At 39.6% G+C, this 27,593-nt stretch overlaps 1 protein-coding gene across 4 annotated transcripts in view; it reads left to right on the top strand.

Annotated features, from left to right (window-relative positions):
* Positions 1-27,593, top strand: part of RAPH1 (Ras association (RalGDS/AF-6) and pleckstrin homology domains 1) — a 536,692-nt gene that overhangs the window by 371,536 nt on the left and 137,563 nt on the right. Inside the window, exons 1-2 of one of the 4 annotated variants that reach the window (XM_074967966.1) lie at positions 8,394-8,450; positions 14,670-14,713. The exons of 2 other annotated variants lie outside the window; for them this stretch is intronic. The gene's annotated coding sequence lies outside the window, so the exon portion shown is untranslated. Of the gene's footprint in view, positions 1-8,353; positions 8,451-14,669; positions 14,714-27,593 lie in introns of those variants that run through there. One more of the 4 variants, XM_074967965.1, reaches the window with a different exon arrangement.

Here is a 27,593-nt window from a genome sequence, read left to right as displayed (position 1 = left end):
ATCAAGCATCTGTTGCACTGTCCCTACCACCCACAGATTGCAGGTGCAGTTGAAAGACAAAATGGTGTACTTAAGAATAAGCTTGCTAAAATTTGTGACTCTACAGGATTAAGCTGGCCAGTAGCCTTACCATTATCCCTTATGGACATGAGATCCACTCCATCCCAAAGGCATAAATTAAGTCCCTTTGAAATTGTTATGGGACGCCCTTTGCGAGCTATGACTACCATTACTCCTGTTCCAGATTTGAACTTGACTCACAGTGCGCTCCTTCAGTATTGCAAGGGACTAATGCAAGCTGTAAGTCACTTCCATTCACAGGTTCGAGCTGCCTGGCCCACGGAACCCACCTCCGACGCTTGCCACAACCTTGAGCCAGGTGATTGGGTCTACGTACAGCGCCATCATCGAAAGCACGCCTTGGAGCCCCGGTGGCAGGGTCCTCATCAGGTACTGCTTACTACACAGACGGCTGTTAAACTATCTGGCATCGCAGCGTGGATACATGCTTCACAGTGTAAGAAGGCACCATCTCCAGAGAACCAATCATCACCTCAGGACAACGCAGAGTTAATTTTGACTCCAGAAGAAGATGTAGAGGAACAGTCTGCAATACCTTACAATCTACGCTCTCGTAAGGGTTGCCAGAAGCAGATGATGAACAAAAAAAAGGCAGTAGCAAGCCTACTGCCTGGTGGGCGTAAAACCGTGACTGCGGTTCCCTCAGTTGAGGTTGTCAGAAACAGAAGAGCCTTGCCTCCAACATGCACCTCTGCCTGTTCCTCGGCTGCAGGTATCTTACAGTCTGGAGAGACCACGATGACAATTCTTTTATCCAGCAGCAGGTGTGGATAGCTCAGACCCTTAATATTTCTAATTGCTGGGTCTGCAGCCACATTCCAGCCCACTCTCAAACTGGTGTTCCTGTCCTGGCTATCCCACTCAAGTCCCCAGACCTCACTGGAGGGCCTTGTCCGTTAAACAAAATATGGAACAGCAATGACACTTGGGAAGCGGTGGGAATAAATGCATCTAAATGGAGAGGAATGGAGGGAAAAGGTCATGGTGTTGGGTGTGCAATGGGACAGGGCTGGATCTGGGGAAAAGCCATTGCCTTCAGCATGTTGTGGCCAATGGTGTATGGGATTATTCAAACAAAACTAAAAAGTGGCGGGCTGGGTATGGAGATATGAATTTTTTCTCAACCTGGGATCAAACAGAGAAATCAATCTCATGTTCCCCCTATAGTAACCTTAATGAAAACAATACAATCTTTCAATGTCATGCTAATAACACCACTCCTCGTAAGGAGAATTACCCTGTACCCTTTGGGGGATACTACTCCTCCTTTGCAAACACCTATATGACAAATGGGTGCAACCAACCCTTCCCGGCCTTAATAGGTCATCGCTGGGTGTGTGGCACCAGAGCTTATACCGCACTACCAGCTAATTGGTCAGGAATCTGTTATCCCGCCCAACTCTTTCCACAATTCCGAGTGCTAGGAACCTTCCCTTGAGAACGCCTCCGCAATTTCAGGCGAAAAAGAAGGGACTTAACAGATGCCCAATGGTAGGTAAATAACATAAGCCCCTTAACCTGGGAAGAGGCCATTGGTGGTTCCTTAATACCATTAGGGGGAGTAATACACCATGCAAAAAGGCTCCTAAGGTTACAAGCAGTAGTTGAAATAATGGCAAATGAAACTGGAGAAAGTTTAAGAGCCCTGGCCAAAGAGACAGGGGCAATCCGACAGATGGCCCTCCAAAACCGTCAAGCATTGGACATAGTGCTGGCGGCAAAAGGAGGGACTTGTGCTCTCATTGGAAAAGACTGTTGTGTGTGTATATACCAGACAACACCAATGAGGTAATAGATCGTGCTAGCCACTTAGAACAAATCGCATATCTTCCCCACGAAGAGCCAAGTTCTTTATGGAAGTGGCTAAGTAACCTTTTCAATTTCTCTGGCATAGGAAACTGGTTGTTTCAGGAAGCCCTAACTCTCCTGTTTGGAATCCTAATCATTTTTGTAGGTTTTCAGTTACTTTCCTGTTGTATCCAAAATTGTGTAAGGCATGCTACACAGATAGCTGCCCCAAACCAGAGTGCTAATTTGATGATTTTAAATATCACTGATGAATAAAGAGATAAAGAACGATTGATATGTGGAACGCGGTAATTGTTGGTCATTGCGTAGCTTGACCAAAAGGAGGGATTGTGAAAGTAGAATCAATTATATTGAAATTATAATTCATTAAAGAAATGCTGCTTGAAAGGTTTGTTGAAATTTAGTTGTCAGGAAGAGAAACATTAAGGAGTGTGAGACAATGGGTCCTCAAACTAATTAACTTAGAGCTCCTACTGAGCTAGGAGATTGGTAAACGTTAGTATGCAAATAAGATATGTATGTATATTTGTCAGTTTCTGCTTCCTTTTGTCTCCTATGTTAAATTGGCTTTGGCTTATCTGTATACATAAGTTAGCTTGAGCTTTTGCAGGAGGCTCACAATCACATGGTTTGCATTGGCAAAGCGCTTTGCTAATAAACAGAGTGGTCTGACAAATTCAGTGAGTCTTGAGTCTGACTTTGACCGTTCTAATGCCAGTTTGAAAGCAGGTACAAACTGGACTATGAAGTTAACAATGAATGGACTGGTTGCATCTCACAACAACCCACTCATGCTAAATTGATTCATTTTTATTACCCTTTTTTTCATTGTTGCTCTGATTTATTCAGTGTCATTAAGTCATTTAAAAAGCATGACTAACTTATTGGAATCTGGAGACACAATATAACATGTTGATAAGATCAGTTTCACACCCACTGACAGCATTGTCATTGTTGACAACCAACAACCTCAGAGCTGGAGTGAAAATTAATATATCTATCACTTCTATAAAATAAATTTGAACCCAGACATTTATAAACAGTGGGACAACCCCACAACATATGAAACAAGGTTGCATTAAGTATGCGACATTTTGAATGGTTAGATTAAAATTCTGGGCATATTTTTGTTTGCATTTACAGAATAATAATACACATTCTTGTTGACAAAATACTAAATTTCTGTGAATCTGTTGAAGACTGATGTTTTATAAATGGCAGTAAGGTCTGTAGTCCAGTCAGCATGATATTTCTGTACCCATGACTTTGTTCCAAACTTGTGCAGGATATTTTTCATCCATTCATAGTATTTCACAGGATTTCATGCAGTTTGGAAACAAAACTGTTAAGATTATTTGGATATTCAAGATGTTTTTCTGTATCTTCTGCGTGAAGTTATAGAAGTGAGTTGGACCTAGCCTTGGTTATAAAGCCTTAATTGTATGTACATGTAAAATTGTTTTGTTTTTATACTGGCTTCATTTTAAGCCTGATGTGCAGCTTGATGTTGCTTTTGACCTAGGCAAAATCTTGTGCATAGGCTAATAATGTTCTATAAAAAGAAAATAGCCATTATTTCTCAAAACTGTTTTTAATTACTTGTTATACGATAATAGAGAAAATAACATGTATAGGTTGACTGATAAAATTTTCAGTGTCAAATCGCAATGTATAAAATGTTACACATGTCCAACCTCTTGTATTTCAAATTTCTATTTGTGAACAATTTTGGCACAGGGAAAAAGTACCTTCCCACAAGCACAGGCTCTCCTCTACTAGAGCTTTGGAGCTCTGCTAAGAAGGCATCTTCCCCAGAAGCACACCTAATAAGTTTTACAGCAGTAGAGTTTTCATCTTGTATTTTATTATTTCCAGTAGTGCCCAATATATGCCAGATGCCTTCCAAACAGAAAAAAGGTGTAGTCCCTGCCCTGGGGAGTTTTGCAATCTAAAGACCAAGAGAGGGTAGTACAACAGATGGACAGATCCTCAGTTGGTGTAAATTGCACCAGTTTAGGATTTGTCTCATATGTATTTATATAAGTATAACCTTATAGAGTGATCGTGGTGGTGATTGGCTGTATGTTGGTACACAGGAGAGAACTATTACTATTGACTTCCTAAGGTCAGTAAAAGAGGAATTTGCCTACTTAGAAGAGGTACAGGAGAGGAGCTCCTCCAAGGACCTGGTGCCACAGAAAAGCACGTAGTTGACGACACAAATTCTTAGAGACTGACGCAATAGAAAATTGTGTACTTAATGGTTAAGATTTTTTTTTTCAAACTACTGTAACTATGTTAAGAGCTCTGTGTATAACATTTTATGCTGAAATCTATTTTTAGCACAAATATTTAGAGGAAAATAATATTTACACAACACTTTTTGTTTAAATTTTTTATGTGAAATATTAAATGAAAGTTAAGATTACTTTTGTAAATAAGCCAACTTTTAGACCAAAACCATTGTCAAAAATACTGTTAATTTGTGATTTATATATTTTGAGGCAATTTACATAAATTATACCTTTATGTTTACCAAAAACATGTGTAAAATTTCCCTTTAGTCATTCTAATAAGAACTGTAACTATGACTTGGAAGACATCTTTCTGGATTCTTTAATTCACTAATATGTACATCTGCTATTAAATAAAAGTATAGAATGAGTGATGTAGATGTTGGAAGAGTTCATAACTATGTTTTGTAGGTAATAGCTAAAGTTATTCCGGGGTCATGTAAGGTGAAATTTTACATGTTACATGAAAGCTATAGTGAGGAACATGTAGGCACTGATTCACTATTGCCCTGCACTTATACCAGTGCAAAATGCTGCAAAAATGTATTTGTAATATTTTATCTGACTTTATGTTGGTGATACAGAATTATTCAAATCCAAAGCAGACTGCAAGGAGTTAGAGAAGAATCTCACAAAACTGCGTGATTGGACAACAAAATGGAAAGATGAACTTCAATGTTGGTAAGTGCAAAATAGTGCATGCTGGAAAAAATTCTAAATATACATGTACAATGATGGATCGAAATTAGTTGTTGCCACGCAAGAAACAGATGGTGGACTCATCTTCTCTGAAAACTTCTGCTCAGTGTGCAACAGCAGTCAAAAAGGCTAACCGTATGTTAGAAACTATTAGGAAAGGGATAGAATATAAGATAGAAAATATAATACTACTACTCTAGAAATCCATGGGTCCAGCTCCAGATATCCATCTAAAAATGGATATAGATTAATTGGAAAAGCTTCAGAGAAGAGCAACAAAGAAGGGTATGGAATGGCTTCCCTCTGAGAAGATACTAAAATGTGTGTGAATTTAGTTACCCTGGTGAAAAAGCAGGAGAGACTCCATTGATTTCACTGAATTTCAAGTTCCTTTGGATTTACATCAGTGTAATGGAGGACAGAATTTGGCCTATTGGTTTTTGTTTTTTTAAATAGCCCTGCTGCTATAAATACCTTACAGTAAGATTACTAAAAGAAAGAATTGTAAACATCTAGTTTACTTTCACTATTTGTGCTGTTCACAGAATCATAGAATATCAGGGTTGGAAGGGACCTCAGGAGGTCGACTTTTCTGCATTTCACGCATCTTGGACTATGAAATGATCTCAGCTAGTTTTCATTATTAAATAAAAGTCAATTGTACTTTCCTGTTCTCATTCACTAACAGCAATGTTGCATTCAAGTTTCCACATTTTTGGGGAATATTTAAATTTTAATAAGAACCATCTTCACTGACATTAAAAATAAACCATGCAAATATTCTGTTCATGTTAGGATTTGAATTCTCCCTTCCCCCATTCTTTTTTGTTCTTTGAATCCCGCTCGCCCCCAAACTCCGGATTTGACACTGTCCTTTTTAATAACTACTCAGACTTGTGTTCAAGGTGAATATTTGCTGAATTCATGAGCTAATGGGAAATAGTTTAACTCAAAAATTATTTCTGGTGATGTGTGTTTGATCGCTGCTGTGTGCTGTCCATTGTGCTTTCCTATGCCATATAATCTCTGGGCTTCACAACCAATAAAAGATTGTGATGAAGTTATGATTCTCCTTCATGACCAATCAGGGTAAAAAGTTCTACTTTTTTAAAAATCGCCTCTAGATTTTATAGTAACTATTAGATACAAGGTATGGAACTTAATTTTTATATGTTCGAGAACTTTAAAAGCTATCATGAGGAACTTTGTAGTCAAGGGAACACATAGCAACTATAAGGAAGCACATGATAAAACAGGCCTCAGGGTATCAATCATCCGTCACTACCTGTGATATGTGACATGTGTCTTAGGACTGTTTTGTGCACTGTGTTTAGAGCGATTTGCTTTCTGCATTTGTCATTCATTTGCTTAATTCATCACTTTGTTCTCACTGTTAGGCGAAATCTACACAGACTGTACCGCTGTAGCTGCACCACTGTAAGATCTCCTGCATAGCCACTCTATGCGGATGGGAGAGAGCTCTCCTGTTGATATAAGCTTACAAAAGCAGCAACTAAGGAAGGATATGAGAGAGGTCTATAAAATCATGAATGGTGTGGGAAAAGTGAATAGAGAAATGTTGTTTACTCTTTCCCGTATTACAAAAATCAGGGGTCACCCAATGAAATTAACAGGCAGCAAGTTTAATAAAAACAAAAGGAAGTACTTGTTCTCATTGCCATGGAATGTTGTGAGTTATACTTGGCCAAAAGTATAACTGGATTAAAATAAGAACTGAAGGCTATCCTGGCTAATAGCCATTCATGGACCTATCCTCCATGAATGTCAAGGACACAATCTTATGCTCAGAGTGACCCTAAACCTCTGAGTACCAGAAGCTGGGCATGGAAGATGGGGTGGATCACTCCATAATTCCCTTCATCTGTTACATCTGCCCTTACCAGAGCTTCAGGGGCAATACTGGAGACAGAATACTGGGCAAACTGGACCAGTTCTGACACAATATGGCTCTTATGTTCTTACATAAATGACTAAATAGGTCAAGGATGAACTGCGTCCATAGGGAACAAAATTGGACTTGCATTTAACCTCTAGTGAAATGCCTTGGGAGTTTTCAGCCGGAAGACTGGGAAAACCTGGTTATCCAAACTCTGCTTATGTGAGTTTCAGATGAGCTAAAGTTAGGTTTTAGTTCCAGAATCCAAAATTCAACTAAAATTCAATTTGTGTGGCTATGAAACTCAAAACCTTTGAATAATTAGTATTCCCTTAAACATTCAGATAATTGGAATTTCTCTGGCCTAGATTTCAAAAGTGACCAATGATTTGCGGGGAAGGGATCCAACAGGAGAGGGATTAGATTTTCAAAGGCTCAGCACTTTCTGAAAGTGCAGTCCCTTTCAAGTTGATTCGGGTGGGTCATTGAAAATCCCTGGACAATTTTGAAAATGTAGCCTTTTGCTTTAGAGAAGAGGGAGCTAGTGCTGGGTGTTCACAGGCCATGTACGGTGGCTGGCACCTCAACCAAGGCTAGTGCATTTCCCTCCTGCCCCCACTCAGTCCCAGGACATGCAACAATCAGTGGTTAGCCCTGAAGGCTGGATATGACTACATTGCACACTAATCCTGGGCTCTAACTCAGGTCTGAACACAGGCTCCCCTTCCATCCACACACAAACCAGTCTGATTCTAGTCCACAAGGGCTCAGGACCTAGAACGCAGGGTGAGTGGGGTGGATCAGTGTGTGAATCCTGCTGTGACTCAGGTCTACACCCTGTCATTTTGCAACATGGATGCAGCTCAAGGCAGAGCTGAGTCAGAAGTAGGGTGACCACCCTTATTGCATAGAAATAAGGGGAAAACCCCAGGAAAAAGAAGGAACTCTTTCTTTTAAGGGACAGTTGAAGGATACACACTTTCCTTTAGCCTACCATGTATTTTTCAGCCCCGTACATTTCTACTGCCCTCAAGTATACAATAGCCTAAGCCTCAGTGTATAAAATGGGACATCTCCATTTTAATACATCGCCCAGCAAGGCCCGGGGGCTGCCTGAGGGTCCCCCCTCCTGTGCAGTGTGGACACGTTAGCACAGCTGTGAGGCCCAGGGCCAGCAGCTGCACGCCCATGTTCAGGCGGTAATGTGGACGCTGAGCCCGGGACTAGGCACAGGGCTCCACAAGGCCGAGCCCCCGTTCGCACGGCAGCCTCAGCGCACGGCGGCGTGGCGGGCGCGGCAGCGGGCGCTGCTGAGGGGAAGGCGGCGCCTCGCCGCTCACAGCAGGCCGGGCGCGGGGCTGGATGAATGGAGCGGGGGAGCCAGCGGGCTGCGGCGGAGGGAGCGGCGGGGCCTGCGCGCCGGAAGTGAGCGGCCGGGGAGAGCCCGGCGCGGCGGGGCTGGGGCTGGGGCTGAGTCAGGCGCTGGGGCGTGGGGAGAAGACGCGCCGCAGCCTCCGGCCAGGGACGCGCTCGGGCTGCCAGGCGGGGGCGGCTCCGCGCTGAGCAAAGGGGCCGGGAAGCGCCTGGGGGAGCCGCCTGCGCCGCGCTGCCACCATTAGCCGGGCGGCGAGAGGAGGAGCCGGAGGAGCCGACCTCGAGCCGCCGCCGCGGTGAGTGCTCAGCGCCTGCCCGGGAAGGGGAGCCGGGAGCCGGTCCTCCTCCCGCCGCGTCCTGCTCCCCTGGCAGTAGCCGCGGGCTGTATCGCCCGGCCTGGGGAGCGGGTTCCCCAGTAGTGGCCGGCTCCGAGCCGCCGTCTATGGGGCAGCGGCTGGGGGCTCGCCCTATTGTCCTGTCTGGGGAGCGCCCCCACCCTGGGGGAGCCGGGTGGGGGATATGCACATCCCAGCTGGGGGCGGTGATTTGGGGAGGGAGACAGTAATCGGATCTTGGGGTGCCCTAGGAGTGTGTGTAATAAAGCTGGATGGGGGGAGAGGGAGGAGGGCTCTCCCCTGTATTTTGGGGCTGGGGGGTGGGAATCGGAGGAGCTGGATCCTCTTTTTTTTTTTTCCCCCACATCCCTGCTCCATAGGGTCACCCCAGGAAAGCTACCACCCAAGGCAGAGTGTAGAAGAGGAGGGGCTGGGATTGCCCCAGCAGCAGTACCGCATCACGCCCCTCGTCTTTTACACTGTTCATGGCTCCAGTTCTCTTCCCCCTTAAAAATCAGTTCAGCTCAAGCTCTGGAAAGAGCGGGTCTGATGGGTGGTGTGCGTCTGTTTTTAAAGGTGCTGTGGTTTGTCTCTTTCTCTACCCCCGCGCGCCCCCCCCCCATTTGAGTCCTGTTCGCGGCTTTCCTGAGCTTGAGGTGCAAAATAAGAGCCTTAATGTAAAAATAGGAATGCGATTAATTTTGTAGAAAAGAAAAGGGATTGAAAGTGGACCGGGGATGTGAGAGGAATCTGTTTTGTGGCATTCAGACAATGTCAGCTTTAGTGAGTCCCCACCCTGTGGAGCTGAAAGCAACATAGTCCCATCCGCCGATTAACCGAATGTATATGGCAATAACTTAAAGAATCAACACAAATTAAACCACTTTCCTTAGTGTAGGAGGGAAAAAACAAGGCTGATTAATTACAATTTTTAATTCCTTTTTTAAAAAAACGTATTTTTGTAGCTATTTTGCCATCCATATTGGTGAGGGGCAGAATGATTCTTGAAGAACCTCCCAGGCAAGGCTGATGTCTGCATTGGTTTTCATGAAGATGAGGCGAGTTTTCTAGTGCATAGAGAGAATCACCAGTGGGAGGAGAAAGAGGAGTGTCTGTATACAGAAATATATTTTGAATGTTAGAATAGCAGTTACAGTTACTGCACATCTGTATTCAGTTTTTTCTTTTCCATATTAAAATGGCTAATCATTTGAGGCAACTAGTAACTTCTCTGTTCATTTCTAAAGGTATTTCATTTCTATTGGGTAATTGTTTTATTATGTGGCAACTAATAAAATACCTGTACGTTTTAGTTTGATATTTGTATTTAGTTGTTTTCAGCAGTGATTTTGACCTTGATTACATGTACCCAGAAGGATAATAAAAAAATGCACAGAAAAAGAAGCACCTACTCGTTTTCTATAAATAAGGTACTGAGGTGTCTATAAAGTCAGTTGGTGCTCTGTTGTGAAAGGGTTGAGAACTACTGTTCTCTGTGATTGTAGACATAACTTAAAACTATGTTGTACGCCAGAGTGACTTTTCTTAAAGGGACGTATCAACTTAGAAAACAGTTCTGCTGAAAATTCTGTAACTACTATAGTTACAAGTAACACCTGAAGTGTTTAAAATAGAAGGAAGGAAATCTTTCCAGTTTTACTTTGTGCTTAGTCAGTTTCACTGGTTTTTTGTGTACAGCCAAGTTATCTTTTGCTGAAAGACCTTTCTGAACATAGACAAGGAATAGAAAAACACTTAAAAATTTGTTATAAGCAATTAATAATGCGTACTGGGGTTATACAGCATATTTTAGATGGTATCAGAAACTGGAATTTTAAATTAGTTGTTTAAAAAAATACACAAAACAAGTTGACAGTGTCCCTGTGTAATATTTCAGTCTCTCTTTTGAATGGTAGGTGGGTGGGAGGAATATAGAGCTAATTGTTTTCCCATGCTTCAGTTAGCATGTGGCTTTCATATCTCTGGGTGGCACTGGAATACTGTTACAGAGTCCATGGTAGTGCAGCTTTTTCACAGTATGAAATTGGGAAGCGCCTATGAAGCTTCTCCCCCCACCCTGCAGATAGATGATTTCCCTAAAGTGCCTGGTTTTCAGAGCAGCACCCTGTGATGATGTGTTCTGCTACCCATGTTTTTCTAGATTTGCTAGTAGGTGGCATGGTAGACAATATTGCTAAGAAACAAAATGCTCCAGTCAAAGAAAGGAGTACGGCTTACCGATTGTTGCATATCTTAGCCTTTTGATAATTTCATAGTGCCAAGATTTTTCTTATGAAAGAGACCACTATGTGTAATATAAAACCTGTCCTCCTTGAAAGATTGCCTAATAATGTCTTGAGACCATTACCTGTAACCTTGAGTTTGTTTAAAATAGATTTTCCAGAGCAGTAGTTCATTATGATTAATTGTTTAGGAACTCTCTGTATATTGAGGGTTTTTTTAAAAAAAGTTGTTTTTGTAAAAAGCCAGGCTGCTTTTAATAAGAATATGTATTGAACTACTATAGGTACAGAATTATATCTTTCAGTTTAAGCTTGGGTCACTGTGTGCAAGATTGATCCATTACCTATGTAGGCTACAGTATAAGTGTACTTATCGTATTTTTATTCAAAATGTTTTTTCAAATATCTTCTGGAATTGTAACTAATGTTTTTTGGCTTTTTTTTTTTGTTTTGTTTGGTTTTTTGCTGATCGACTGATCAGTTTTCTTAAGCCATAAAGACATTGTTACTTTATCTCTCTCCCCCACCCAACCTTTGAAACAAAGGTGGAAGTTGGTTCTAAACTTTTTAAGCACTGTATTTTAGGAGTGTATCAGCACATGTTCTCCTTTCTGGAAAATTATATTATTTTAGGACTTCTATTGGGACATCTTTACCTGGTATTATTCCAGCACTGACAGGAAGTGTAACGCCCCTTCCCCCACCCTTAAGAAAAAATATATAGTGTCAAAACAACTTTATGCCCCTGGAAGAAAAAGGCCCATCAAACAGGGACAAAGTTGAAAGCCTGAACTAGCCAATCATGTCTAACAAATGCTAAGACAGATACATTATGCTGAAAATCACACTCATTAAACAATTTGGATCATATTCCTTCAATTCTCATTAGCAAAACAAACAAAATAACACTCCAAACAAATAAAAACTTCTTGCATTTTCGCTGAAAGTGCAAGTCATAAAATAGCCAGGCAAACAGAACAGCAAGTAGATTTACTGGTGAATTTTCAAGTTAAGTAGAAAACCAAAATTTGGACCAAATAGGGCACTGGACAACTTTCAAAACTGATATTTTCATTTGTCATGTGTTGAGCACTTTGCTGATAACCTGGACCACATTAAAAGAGAGAATTTTGAAGCAAAAAAAGTGCTTTTCCACATAACGGCTAGAAATGTCAAGTAAGGAATTTATGATCACCCGTTATTTAGAGATCGATATTGAAGCCTTATACAGAGGAGTCAGTTAAAGATAACTTTAACCTTAGTCTTCAAATTTCCTTGCTTTTGTCATTATGAAACTGATTTTACTGAATTATTTACCCAGTGGAGAGGGTCTGGATCCAGATTTCAGAGTCTGGAGTTCTGATCTGATTTTTGTTCACTATTATTTATATTTCAGTAGCACCTATTGGCCTCAGCCTGGTTGGGGTCCCATTGTGCTAGGTACTGTACATACATAGGCCCTGATCCTGTACAGACTTAGCATGTGCTTATTTTATGCAGTGGGAGTAGACCCATTGGCTTGAATGGGACTACTTGGTATGTAAAATTGAGCACTTGTGTAATTTTTTACAGGATTGAGGCCATAGAAAATGATTGTACCTATCCCAAAGAGCTTATAATCTAAATGCCTGTCTTTAATTTTATTAGACTCTGCAAAAATATTACCCATCAGGATTTTTAAATACATAGTTTATAACAGTGGCTCTCAACCTTTCCAGACTGCAGTACCCCTTTCAGGAGTCTGATTTGTCTTGTGTACCCCCAAGTTTTACCTCACTTAAAATCTACTTGCTTAAAAAATCAGACATAAAAATACAAGAGTCACAGCACACTATTACTGAAAATTGCTTACTCATTTTTACCATATAATTACAAAATAAATCAATTTGAATATAAATATATTTACATTTCAGTGTATAGTATACAGAGCAGTATAAACAAGACATTGTCTGTATGACATTTCAGTTTGTACTGATTTCACTAGTGCTTTTTATGTAGGCTGTTGTAAAACTAGGCAAATATTTAGATGTACCCCCGGAACTCACCCATGTACCCCCAGGGATACGCGCACCCCTGGTTGAGAACCACTGGTTTATAATATAAGCATGCTACATTTGATTTATTTCCTAATTGAATAGGAGTGTAAAATGTACATTGCCAGTAAACCACACATATGTACAATTGCTTCATGATGATTCAATACCCTTTCCTTAAAAACTTTGGGCAGGAGTGGGGAATAGTTCTGGGCTTAGATGTTTTACTCAAAGGAATTTTTACAGCAGAATTAGGAATCCCCAGAAAACAAGGCTTGAAATTAAAAGACTCTTGGATTTGTGTATCATTTAAAACTCTTTAACCATTAAATCAGCAAATTTGATTTTGAAACCTGCATAATGACACTAGACCTGTGTATAATTTATATACAATAGAATATGGCTACACACAACAGTTGAGTGATTTTTAAAAAGAATAATGAAATAGAATTGATACTAAAAAATAATTGCCTAATTTAGTATTGAATAAAAGAAGCTGTTTTAATGGTCCAGAACACACCTTAGTCAAATTGTAGGTACAATTCAACAAGGATTGAACGGACGTGACATTTTCCGCCTTTAGGTACTTGTACAACAAGGTTACAAGTTAGTGGTGGGAAGCTTCCACTACCATTGCCTGATTTGTAATTGGTCTTTAGATTGACAAGGGATTTAAGGTTCTACTGTTGTTAATTAAATTCTCTTAAATGCTCTTTCCATTGAAAAAGGCATATCTCAAAAGGCTTAATATTATAAACCAATAAGACATTTTGAAAGAATAGTTTCCATCTCAGTGAACAGTACATAACATTCTTTAGTGGCTGAATATTTAAAAATATTTTTCTAGATGAGAATTTTGTATGTTTCATTCAGAGAAAGTAAGTGTTGGTGCTAAATCAGAAGCATATTTCTGATAATTTAAAGCAGATTTAATGCATCATTTGCCATTTTTCTTTGCCTTTTCAAATAATAAATACACTGGGCAAAAAATAGAGCTATGACTCTATATTTAAAGGTTTAACACTTTACTAGATGATGTTTTATAATCTTGCTGACTACGTAGATTACTATAGGTCTTTTAATGCAGAATTCCTGAACTGTCCTTTTCTGGTGGTTATCTCTTGTGACAATTACTCCATCAGGAACAGCATGTCTAAAAGCATGTGCACCAGAATGTGTAACTATGTTGAGTCACTAAGAAATAGGGATGACAAATGGAGCTCTTTCCACCAAAGGTTTTTTGACTTAACTGAATACTAGGGAGAAGAGAAACATGAGAAATGGATCCTTAAAATTCCACATGACCAAATACTGTAGTTATCTGAGCTAAAAGCTTGTTAGCCACAGAGCCTACTATCATAATTCAGTTGAATTTTGTTCTAGTAAGAAACTGGCATATTTAAGGTTACTATAAAGACTTGAATGCAGTGTTGTAGTTGTGTAGGTTCCAGGGTAAAAGAGAGACAAAGTCGGTCCAATAAAAGATATTACCTCACCCACCTCATCACTATAAAGACTTGTTTGTTCACCTCTTATCTCTTCAGATGAGTAAGTGATATTTTTGTCTGGACATTTAAGTGTTTTGTAATAACTTGCAAAGCTGACATATTACAGTAAAAAACGGAGACGGAACCTCATTAAAGTCTTTGAAAAATTGAGAAATAAGGAATCTTTTTAATAAAGACCTCAGTGTTGCACAGGGTAACTGCTACCTTATTGATAAGTATTCTTTGTGTCTTTTTTCATGAGCTGCTTCTAGCATCCAAATCTTTATTGGAAAGTTATCATTTGTGGTTTCACTGTATCAATTCACCATCTTTGCATTATTTTTAAAAGGTACTGTATTGATAGTACTCAAAGTGCAACCATTGGCAGTGAAAGCTTCTTTTCTTCTTCTCCCTCAGTGTTACTCAACTCACACGTGGAACAGCCAACTCTAGAGTGAAAGGTTAGTTCAGTCTACATGCATATTCAATCTTTTAGCATTTGAGACTGCCCACAAAAGTGTCAGTAGTGGTGGATTTTGTCTTTGTTCTCTCTACCAATGTTTTTAAACCTATTTTCTGACCTTACCATTCTGAATCAGATTTGAACCAATGACTTGGAGGTGCGGCATCTTGATTATTCCTGCTGTACTTCCACTTTCTACTGAAATGTCCTTAAATGTGTTTATGCTTGAAGTATTTTCATAATGAAATTACATCTTTATAGACAATAACTGGGAAAATGGCTTGCTTAGATTCTGACTGTTAACATAATATATGTTGGAAGCAAATACAAGTCTGAGTCTCTTGCATTGTGTGTCTGTTTTTGCTAAGAGATACCTTTTTTAGTCTATTCTGGCAAGTAAGAGGAGACCACCTTCCAATATACCTGCTTTTTTTGTTCCCATCATTTAAGAAACAAGGCATGTAGTCTGTAGATTTTCTGCTCTGTCCTAGTTTTACGGCAGGGTTAGATTTATGAACTTCTGTGGTTTAGCTCCCCAGTGTGGATGCTGGGTTGATCCCTCTTTTCTAGTTTCATTCAGGCAATGAAGAACTATTCAGGACAAAGTGATTTTTGGCTTCCACTTTCCAGGTTCCCCAGTCTTTTCCTGTTTCATGTTGAGGCACTATCTTCTAAGCTTCAACCACAAGTGTCCTGGAAGACAGCACCAGTAAAACAAATGCACAACAACTTTATGTAATGTAAGAAAGTACGCTGACTTCAGGGGCTCCTTCCAGATATTCCTCCCAGGGCACGTGTGGTTGTAATGCCTAGCTAAGCAGCTGCTCAGTAGTTCTCTGACCCAGCTGCCTGCTTGTAGGAGTTGAACCAAATGTGGTAGCCTTATCTCCTGTTCCCTTTTGAAATTCTCCTTGGTGAAATAACAGCATCATAGGATTGTGAGCTGAGTAACTGAGATCACAAAGGGGATTTTATTGTACTGGTTAAAAGTTTAACACCTCTTTAAGGTCAGTGACTATATTTTGGAGAAAATTTAGTATCCCTGCCCCTTCAGTTTAGGTGTGATAGTTAATAATATACATCTTTTGAGACATGCTTTCGGTCTTTCAACGGGATCAGAGTTGGCATTGCTTTTATTTCTAAGGTGTAAAAGGTTGGTTTAAAAAAAAAACCCATACAAACCATTAACGCTGTCCTATTTTAGTGTCATAAAAGAGGTTTTTTTAAAAAAGGGCATACATTCAATTGTAAAAAGAAGTCTCTTGTAGGTAATACTCCCCAAGCTTCGGTAAATGTATTCACTTTCATTTCCAGATCAGAGCCGCCCCCCATCCCCACCCCGGATATTGCTTGTGTCATGACTCGTGTTGGCTGACTTTGTCAAATTGGAAGTGGACTTTGGAGTGTTATGTATTCAGCTAAACTGTGGGTGATCTAGAAGGATCAGTTTTTAAAAAACAATAATTTCCATAACTGAGGTGGGGTTTTTCTTGTAGCTCAGTAACGATATTCCAAAACAGAGTGACATCGACATGGGAAGTGCATTAGTTTTGCAAAAATTCTGTACTTCCAGATTTGTAATGTTAAGCCTATGCCTTCCTGGTTAATGTCTGAGTTCACTGTTTGTTGCTACTGCTAATCTTTTGTGGCTTAGAATGAAGACTGTTGAATGAGACTACAGGGCTTCTGAAATTGAGAATTTTATTTTCTATAACTTGTCTAATATTTGTCCAAATTTATTTGATTTCAGTATTCAAATTATAAATACTTTAATTGTTCTCTACTTCTTAGATGGTAATAAAACTATTTTATGGCTGTGGCACTATTACCTTCGGTCCCCTATTCTTGTTTTCACAATATCTCTAGGGACATGGGGCAGTCTCTGACTGAGTGCCCCAAGTACCCTCTTACTCCCTGCCCATATCTTACTACAGGTATAGTTTCCTTTCCTTGACAGTGAAATTCTCAAGTAAACCTAAGATCAAAATTATCTTACAGTGAAACTTATGGGTGAAAATTTAGTGATAACTAATATTTATTATTTATTTTTTAAAACAGATTTTGTATAAAGTTATATGTAGTCTACTTCTGGGTATTAGTGTAGTCAGAAAGTATAAATTTGTAGCTAGATTTAAGATAATATTCAACTTGGGTCTGAGAGCTGAAGTGTGTGGTGTTCCATCATATCTCCAGTTATCTGGCCTATCCTAGAAATCATACCTCTTGCTAGTAATGGGTGTAGGCCGCGTATCCAGTTTTGATTCTCTGAAACAGTTTAACCGTAATGTAGTCCAGGACAAACCATTCAGTACTGTTTCAGAAAGCTGCAGTTAACACTTCTTTAAGCATCTTTTTCATTTCAGAAAACTGTGATTAAACTAAACATCAGTTTGTCCTGAGCTATGCTTTTCTAGTGTAGACTTGGCCTCTGAGTGAAACTAACCACCTGTGTCATGCATAACCTCCTTTTCACATTTTTAAGTCTTTTTGAAGTAAAGGTACCGATCTTTTCGTTAATATTCCAGTCTTGAAATTCTTTTTTCATTAGTATATTGATAATGAAGTTTGTTCACGTCCTATTCCTGCGTTCAGTGCCCCTCTCCCTAATCCCGATACAATGCTGGGGTGTGTTCCATTCAATATGGAATAAAACTGAATCTTCGTTTTCTTTAATAGGTCATTTTCCCATTTTCTGTCCTTTAATGTATTATTTCAAAAGTTTCTTGAACCTGCATAGGTGTTAACTTTTTCATTGTGTACAGGTTGGGCAGAATAAAGTTAATTTTATATGTTGTTAACCTCATCTCTGGGGGGCCTCGTGGCTGTGTTGATTTTGAATGCAGGAATTAAGGCATCTCCTTTTTCAATCCCAGTTTAGGTGATTTTGATTTCTGTAATTCCTGTCTGTCACATGTCTTGATGGATAGTGTTCACCTGTGATACGCTGTAAGAAATCTCAAGGGTTAAGAGAATTTTTGCCTAGAGACCATTTAACAAGTCTCTTATTTCTTATCTACATGGTCACAAATCCTGTTCACTCTTACTTGGCTCCTGATTTTGCATTGTGTGCTTTACATGTTTCCAAAGCAGATTGCCAACTCTGCAGGATGCTTATTTGCCATTAGGAATTTGATCCATTAAATTTTACATTTTAAAGTACAATTATTAAAACATAACTATCGCAAGAATTTATAATGTCTGTTAAATATTATTATAACAATAATGGTCACTAATGCAACACTGACCACACATATGCTTAACCTGATGTCTTGGATTTTTTTTTTTAACTGCCTCATTGGAAAGATCAAGAGAGCCATGCTGCTCATACATTTTTGTTCATGTAATCTTATTAAAGTACTCATCTGCTTTTGTGCCTTTTCTGCACTATCTTCTTGGAGATTGGATGGCAGTGGAACATTTCTTAGTTTGCCATCTAGTCCTTGTATCTGTATGTATTTCAAGCTCCTGCTCCCTTGGGATAGAGATTCACTTTTTTTTCCTCTTTGCAGTTACTACGTCAACTCTGCTTCTAAGTTCAACACGTATTCTTGACTCTTTGTTTTGTTTCTGATATCTTCCTCCCTCCTTTCTTTGAAACACGTTTTGGAAGTCTTAACTTAAATCACATTTGTCTGAATTTTCTAGTATCCAAATTGTGTCCCTCTACTTGGTCTCTGTTAAAACAGTATTATTTTAGTTTCTCCCTTAAGTTTAATAGACTTAACCATTTTGCGTTCTCTTACTATTGGGTTAGTAAGAGAGAGAGGAAAAGTAACCGTGACACACTCTCTAGCATTTGGAGTAATCAGTTAATTATATAAATACTAATCATTGATTGTGTAAATTCTTTTGAACTGTGTCGTTGACAGCTGTTTGAGAACTCCAAAAGAGTTTCTTGACCTTTTAATCACATAATTATTTTCAGATTCTAAATTTTCATAAAATGTATTAACTAATGCAAATGTCTCCCAGCGGCTTTCTGAACATCTACAACCATTTCTTTTGTCAGGTATGATTAGATAACTTAAGGACCTTTCAAACTAATACATATAGTCAAAATGTATATACTAAATTCGCTTGGTGAAATTACTTCATTAAGTTTTAAAATTCTTTTAAAAAATTTAAAGAAGCGCAAACAAGCTCAATGATTACTTCCTTGGAGAAAATAAGAATAAACACTTCACAGCCTACCTTATTAATGCATGGCTTAAGACAATGATTTTTCACATGGGTAGATAAGTCTGGCTGACTTGGTTTGAAAGGTAAACTAAAATTTACAGACTATTCAAAAAGAGTGATTTATAACTATTGTATTTGGAAAACTTCTATGTTTTGCTTATCAAAATTTGCTAGATTCTGGCATTTCTAGCAATTTAACTTTAGTTAATTATATCTGCACACAATTTGAGAGACACTTAATAGTAATATGAAGCTTTTTAGGAGAACAGGTGAATGCAGGAGCAATAGTTGTGTGTGCCAGTTTCACTGATATTATTTCTCAGAAACTAAAACCTACTTTGTGGACAGCAGTGGTGGGAGGGTCTCTGTTACAAGCAGAGGAGGAGAGTCTGCCTTTTCCTGCACCTCTGTTGAAGTGTGTGCTCCAACCCATCAGCAGATGACTTAGTTCTTGGCTTTGCTGGCTCTTTGAGAGCAGCTCCATGGAACTGAAAAAGATACTTTTCAATTTGAGTTGCAGCAATGGTATGCACACAGTAGAAAAGAAAAAAAAACAGTAATGAGACTTGCTAGTAGTGTGGGATGTCCTCCTGTTTTCATTTAAAAATAAAAATCCATGATTGTTAAGGATTGGGAATTTGGAAACTCTTTGCCAGAAGGAAGGTATGAGAAGCTTCCTTTCAGTAAATAAAGAAAGGAGTCGGTATGGAGAAAATTTTGAAGCTCCCACTCCCTTCCAGTTGCTGACAGGGAGAAGGGTGTGAAAGGATGGGGAAATGAGTGAAATTCTTAGATGAGCCACAGAACCCATATTGCTACTTACCTATTAATGTGGAATATGGGTATTTGAGTTTACTGAGTTTTTCTGTACTATTTAAACTACAGTTGGTAATGTATAGGCTTGGAAGGATTAGATTTTTATAGGTAAATGTCAGTAAACATTGATTTCACGCACGAACCAACAAAAAAATATTTCTATTGATGACCAAAATTTGCAGGTAGGCAACATGAGAAAAATGTTTAAGAACCTAGAGTTTGATTTAAGGATATTTAGGCTTGCATATTTTGTCATGTGATGTTGACAATTTGTGTTTTAACTGTTATAAAGCTTTCACTTTTTGAATCTCAATGTCTACTGTCATTGAATAATTCTGACCCTCCATAATTTCCTGTGCTGGTGAGAATTTAAATTGATAAAAATTGAAAACAGTTGTTAAAAATGAGCATTGATATTATCCATTAAAATTATTTTTAAAAATTTAATTCTGCCAAGCCTAGTAATACAGCAGTGATAAAACTCTAGTTACTGTGATACTGTACTTATTTATGAAAATTGTTTTTCTCTTGTAAGAAATGGAGCTAAAAGAAGAAAATGTGGCACACTTGTGCTGTGCAGAGAACTACCAATCCATTGTAACTGTATAGGAGCAACTGATACTACAAGTCAAAAAGTACCCCAGAAAAGGCAAACTAAAAATGAATTTAAGAATAACTCATCACTACTTTATATTTACAAATATAAGTTAATGGTAACTTAGTACTTTTGAGTATTTCTGGGAAGGAGGAGTTGTGTTTCTGCTGAGGTTGAAAGTCCAATGCAGAGCAAACAAAACAAATTGGTTCATACTCTGCACTTTCAGATATGTTAGCAAGTGGTTTCACTTCTGAAGTCTCTTCAGTAAGAAATATATTTTTAAGCACTCAGATTATATGCACTTCATCTTCATTACTGTTATTTTATTAATTAGCTTATACATATACCAGTTGATGTCAGTTAGATTAGATAGTATGTCTTCCAAAAGTTGTATGCGTTCTGTTGGGTCAGTCTTTCTGTATGGCTTATGGGGATTTAGCCTGGATCTTTCAAAGGTAATAGCAGGCTTTTTTGAATGGTCATCTACATTGGAGTGTCTTCTGACTTAAATTATTCTTGAAGGTACAGTAATATACAATAAATAGCATTTCATTATGTGACATTTTATACAATTATAGTTTGGTTTAGCTTACATTATACAAGCTATTTTTTGGTTAGTTGCATTGAAAATATTTTGAAATGAATTTTTCTTGTTCACTTTCTGGCCCAAAGCCTGATTTAGTGAAATACTACTTTATTCTATTTATGTAGACATGTCACTTCATTATCAATGAATATTTAAATTACTTGTCACATATGTAGTGCTTTCTGTCTGAGCATCTTAGAGTCTTAAAAATGATGAACCAAGTTGTTATAAGAATGGCTGTTCTGGGTCAGACCAATGGTCCATCTAGCCCAGTATCCTGCTTTCTGAGTGGTCAGTGCCTGATGTTTCAGAGGGAATGAACAGAACAGGGCAGTTTCAAGTGATCCGTCCCCTGTTTTCCAGTCCCCGCTTCTGGTGGTCAGAGGTTTAGGGATACCTAGAGCATGGAGTTGTGTCTCTGACCATCTTGGCTAACAGCCATTGATGGACCTATTCTCCATGAACTTATCTACCAGTAATTCTTTTTTGAAGCCAGTTATACTTTTTGGCCTTCACAACATCCCCTGGCAATGAGTTCCATATGTTAAGTGTGCGTTGTGTGAAGAAGTACTTCTTTTTGTTTGTTTTTAAATGTGCTGCCCACTAATTTCATTGGGTTACTTCTGGTTTTTTTGTTATATAAAGGGGTAAATGTACTTCCTTATTCACTTCTCCACTCCATTCATTTTATAGACCTCTATCATATCCCCCCCCCCCCCTTAGTTGTCTCTTTTATAAAATGAACAGTCCCAGTCTTTTTAATTTCTCCTCATATGGAAACTGTTCCATACCCCAATTGTTTTTGTTGCCCTTCGCTGTACTTTTTCAAATTCTAATATATATTTTTGTAGCTAGGGAGACCAGAACTACATACAGTGTTCAAGATGTGGGAACTACCATGGATTTATATAGTGGCATTATGATATTTTCTTATTATCTTTCCCTTTCCCAATGGTTCCTCACATTGTTAACTTTTTTGAGTGCTACAGTACATTGAGCAGACATTTCAGAGAACTCCAAGATCTTTCTTGAATGGTAATAGCTAATTTAGATCCCATCATTTTGTATATATAGTTGGGATTATTTTTTCCAATATGTGTTGCTTTATACTTCTCAACATTGAATTTCATTTGCCATTTTGTTCCCCAGTCACCTACTTTAGTGAGCCCTTTTGTAACTCTTTAAGTAAATATTATTTATAAGTATTGTTTATGTAGGAGCACTCCCACTTTAATCTCTTAGCAGCCTAAATTAGGACCCGTCTCCTATCTTTCCCTGTGTCACTGATACCTACATGTACTGTGATCACTGGCTGCTTACCATCACCCAGCGTAAGTCTGTTCATTGCTTCTGTGAAGTAATGAATGTTGTTTCTGTTTTGAAGATGAGATATAGAGGCTCAGACTGGTTAAATGGCTTTCCTAAAATCACAGTACGTGTCTGTGGATGAGCCAGGAACAGAATTCAGACCTCTGGATTCTCAATCCTGTGGATGAAGCACTAGACCATATTTTCTTTTGTAACATCTAAGGGACATAGTGCAGTATACTGTCAGATATGGAAATCTGAGCTGACTTAGAAGAATTAGTCATTGTACTTCATAGGTTTAAAAATGGAAGAGGTAAACTTGAAGTATTCCTTATTTATTCACTACCATACACAGGTGCCAGCTTCTTCCAGGCCCCTGGAGGTGCTCAGGCCCCACCTCCACCTGATCTGTTCTCCCAAGCCTGCAGCCCGCCCTGCCTCTTTCCGCCCCCTCCCCTGAGCGCGCTCCATCCCTACTCCCCTTCACCCTACCTCCCAGTGCCTTTTGCATGCTGTGGAACAGCTGATGGTGGCGGTCAGGAGGGCTTGGGGCAGGGGAGCTGGCTGCAGGTGGGTGCTAAGCAGGGGTGGCCTTACCGTGAGGTGAACTGAGGCAGCCGCTTCAGATGCCAGACTGTGGGGGGGGCGCCACTAGGACCCAGAGTGTAGAAAATTGTCTGCTGCTGGTGCATACGTATTCTCTCTGCTCTAGATGCACAGAGATGGTGGAGTGCTGTGCTGGAGGAAGGAGGACACAAGAGACATGGCAGGCAGGCAGGAGAAAAGGTGAGAGGGAATAACAGAATGCAGCAGGAGCTGCAGGGAGAGAGAGAGGAGAAGCCTCTTATGTACCTCTCTAGCACCCCCAGGAGCCTGGACGGATTAATACCAGCTTCTCAGGGAGCTTCCTGTTTCCTGCTGCTTCCCTGAACCCACTAGAGGAGAACAGGCAGTCAGCTGAAGTAGTAGGAGGCAGTTAGGCCCTTTAAGACGCTGATATCTTCCCTCACTCAGGCCCTGCTACCAGCCTGCTTATTTGTCCCCTTCAACTGAGTGTTGAGAGCCACTATAGCTGGCACAGAACAGCAGTCATGAGTGAAAGAAGAACACGCCCCTCTGGGGCAGCATTCAGAAAAAGAAAGCAAGCAAAGGAAGCATTTCTATCTAAGCAGGAAGGAGCTCTCCTGAGATACATAGACACAAATGTTCACGGTGAGCCTTCCAGCTCCAGTGAGGATGTGAGAGGTGAGGAGATGCTTGATCTTCGGGTTAGTCAGAGTGCAGGTGACCTGGCAGCTGCTGCAGCATCAATATCTCCATCTCAAATGGATGTAACCATGTACATTCCTGAAGAAAAGTGTAGATCAGAGAAGAGTGTGGTGGAGGCGCAAGAAACAGCTGCTGCTGAGTTTAGTTCCTTTAAGTCTAGATGATCCAGGATTGTGGACCCATTTGAGCAGTAGCCTGAGGGACTTCCTTGTACTGCATGGACCACAGCAAGTGAAAAACTTCATGTTCCCCAAAGACAATGAAAATAGAAGTTTCCATCCAACACATTACTGGTGTGAAATCCCCAATGGTGACAAAGTGGAGCGGCCACGGCTTATGTACTCAAAAACCAGAGTGCTGCATACTGTTTTTGTTACAAACTCTTCCAGTCTAATGTTCCAGCCACATTGGGTTCTACAGGAACAAAGGACTGGAAAAGTCTGGGTAGAAATCTGGCATGCCATGAGAAGGCAGCAAATCACCAGAGAGCGTTCCATAGGTGGAAAGAGCTTGAGATGAGACTAAGGTTAAAGGCCACCATAGATGATCAGCATCAAGAGAAGATTGCATCAGTCTCTTTACTGGCAAAATGTTCTGAAAAGGCTCATTGCCATTGTGAGAATGCTTGCTACCCTAAACCTAGCACTGCTTGGAACTTCAGATCAGCTGTATGTGTCAAACAATGGAAACTTCCTTAAAATTGTGGAGCTGATGGCTGAGTTTGATGCTATACTCCAGGAGCATCTAAGAAGAGTCACCACCCAAGAAATGTACACACACCACTACCTTGGAAAAAAAAAATCAAAATGAGATCATACAGTTACTGGCAACAACAGTCAAACAGAAGATTGTGGCAGATCTGAAGTCAGCAAGATATTACTCTGTTATTCTGGACTGCACACCTGACATCAGCCATACGGAACAAATGACTTTAATAGCATGTTTTGTAACAAAAACAGAACCTAGTAAAAATGTCCCTGCAATGGTGACTGTCAGAGAGCATTTTCTAGAATGTATTGACATTGATGGTACTACAGGAGCTGGTATGACAAATGTGCTTCTTAAACAGCTGGAAGATACGGGAATTGCTATAGCTGACATGAGGGGTCAGGGCTACGATAATGGTGCCAACGTGAGAGGAAAGAAAGGAGGAGTGCAGACACAGATCTGAGACTTAAACCCTCAAGCTTTTTTTTTGTCCCATGCAGTTCTCATTCATTGAACTTGGGGGTCAGTGATGCAGCATCAGCTTCTAGTGAGGCTGCTGAATTTTTTAATGTACTTCAGAGCATCTATGTATTTTTGCCTGCATCAACTCATCGATGGCAAATTTTGAAGCAACTTCTGGGAATATCCTCTCTGATACTGAAAGCACTGAGTGCCACATGATGGGAAAGTCGAGTGGAGGCGATAAAGCCTATCAAACACCAAATTGGGAAGATAGATGATGCCATAGTTGCCATTATGGAGGATAATGCTATGACAGGAACTGTTCGTGGGAGAACAGTGGCAGAGGGAAATGGAATCACCAGAAACTTACATAACTTCCAATTCCTGTGTGGCTAAGTGTTGTGCTATGACATACTGTTTGAAATAAATGTTGTAAGCAAGAGACTCCAAGGTGTTGACCTTGATATATCTGGAGCAATGGAACAACTGAACAAAGTCATACCTACAGTCTTACCGGTCAGATGAGGGATTTCAAAACATTCTGAAGAGTGCACAGAAGTTGGCAGAAGAATTTCACACTGAAGCTATTTTCCCACCCATTCAAGAATACAAGTCACCGAAGAAGATAACATTTTGATTACAAGGCACGGGATAATCCCGTAAGAGACCCCAAACAACAATTCAAAGTTGAATTCTTTAACCAGGTGCTAGACTGTGCAATACAGTCAGTTGAAGAACGTTTCATGCAGCTCAAGGAACACAGCAGTATATTTGGGATGTTGTATGATATTCCAAAACTCCTCACTATACCTGAAGAAGACCTACACCAGCAATGCAGGGCACTAGAGACAGTGTTGACACATGATGACATGTGCAATATTGATGCGAGTGATTTAGGTGATGACCTGAAAGCCCTTTCAAGATGCATTTCAGCAGGAGCAACTCCAAAGGCTGTTCTGAAATATATGTGCACAAATGAGATGACCACCCTCTTTCCAAATGTTTTTGTTGCTCTGCGCATACTTCTAACACGTCCTGAAACAGTTGCCAATAGAGAACCCAGCTTCTCTAAGCTGAAGTTAATAAAAACACATCTATGCTCCACAATGACACAGGAGAGGCTGATCGGCATAGCAACCATCTCAATAGAGCATGAGGTGGCCCAGACTGTGGACCTTCAGGAAGCAGTTCAAATCTTTGCAGCCAAGAAGGCACGGAAAGCACCACTTTGATTATGCAGACAGATAAAAATGCCAGTGTTTACTATGCAGTCAAGAGGCGTTTGAAAGTTAAGTGTTACTTAAAATTTTTGAACAAGGCATTTTAAGTTGTTAGTTCTCCTTTATTGGGGTAGGTAGCAGAGCAGTACCATGAGAGGAGTAGAACAGGAAGGAGGCAGAATTGAGACCTTTCAAAGTTTTGGGCCAAGCAAGGGGGCCTGGCGGTGTCATTCGAGCTCCCCGCCTCAGGTGCCAAAATGTTGTGGGCCGGCCCTGGTGCTAAGCACCCACTACTTTTTTTTTCCCCTTAGGGTGCTCCAGGGTTTGAGCACCCACAGAGTCAGCACCTATGCCACCATATAAAAAACTCTCCTTCTTGAATTATTTACTTAAATCAAGCTGCACTCTATTGTAAAGTTTGACGTAACATTTAAGTGGTATGTCTGGATTGCCAAGTTATATTTGCAAGTTGTTTTGAGACATTTGTTTTATAGTGGTAATAAAAACAAACTACATCTGGATTTTGTGGAAGGCTGAAATCCACAGAGCATGGATATATTTATTGGCCTTCTTGCTGGTTAAGCTACTTTATAGTGATGAACTTCAGAAACTTACTGTATAACTAGGGTTTTATTTACAGCAGTACTGAAAACCTGATACCCTTGCTGTCCTCTGCCTTTTCATTCTAACATACAATATTAGAATAGGAATTAGGAATATCGTTTTTCCTTTTATGTAAATTAGGCCTTAAATTTGGAGTTTGTGTGTGAGGGGAGCCAACAAAAGTATTGTGTTACATGCTTAAATTTATCTTAAAACTAATAGTGGTGCAGATGTATTCCTCACTACTTCATAATGTGGCTTTTTTATAGCTATAGAAGTCTCAGCTGAACAAACCCTGTGGTTTGGCAGAAGAATCATCATTCCATTCTTGGATTTCACGAACTGTTCAAATATAGATATATGCCTGACTGAAAGTGATCAAAAATGGCAGGACTGTTTAAAAGGACTCCTGGACTACTGAGATGGGAAAAAAATCTTAATGACTCTTGTTTAGAGGTAGCAGTAAGATTCTAAAGTGCTTTTCTGGCCGAATGAGGTTAGAGAAAATAGTAAAATAAAATTCTCTGAAATCATGCTGAATGGTACTCCATTTCTCATTCCAGTGTTTTACAAAGTTACAGGTGCACACAAAATAAGAAATAATACACATGAAGATTTCAAAAATAGTGAAATGCAGAACTAGCACTTTGCTTTATAGTCAGTCTCTCTCTTAGCAAGTCTGAAGTGTTTGCAAACTCAGGGAAATGCTGTTTATTAAAAAAACCCCTTAAAGTTCAATTTTAAAAATTGATATGGTTCTATTGCCCTTACTTGTAAAAGCTTGTTTAACTGAAACCTACACTTTGGCTCAAATTTAATCTGCCATGCCCTTTTATTTCAAAGGACTCTGCTAGGAGCTTGTGAATGCACCCTTGTGAGAGCTGGTCTCAACAAATGTCTTGAAGTAGGTAGTGAATTTTAACTGGTGAAGCATTTTTAAAGCCAGCTAAGATATCTAGCTAGCTAGCTGTAGATAGAGAGCTATAAAAGTCTAACCAAGTTTGTAAAATCATACAGCTTTTTCAGGAAACCCCTAGAGAATCCACAGTTATGCAGAAATATACGAAGCACTCTTGATCTTAATCAGTTATATGTTCTCCTTAAAAGCTACTCCAGGAAGAGTCTTTGG

This window comes from Natator depressus, chromosome 11, assembly GCF_965152275.1.
Source record: "Natator depressus isolate rNatDep1 chromosome 11, rNatDep2.hap1, whole genome shotgun sequence".
In the NCBI taxonomy this organism is placed as follows: Eukaryota; Metazoa; Chordata; order Testudines; family Cheloniidae; genus Natator; species Natator depressus.
Note: the sequence above shows the minus strand (reverse complement) of the source record. Positions and strands in the feature narration are given on the sequence as shown.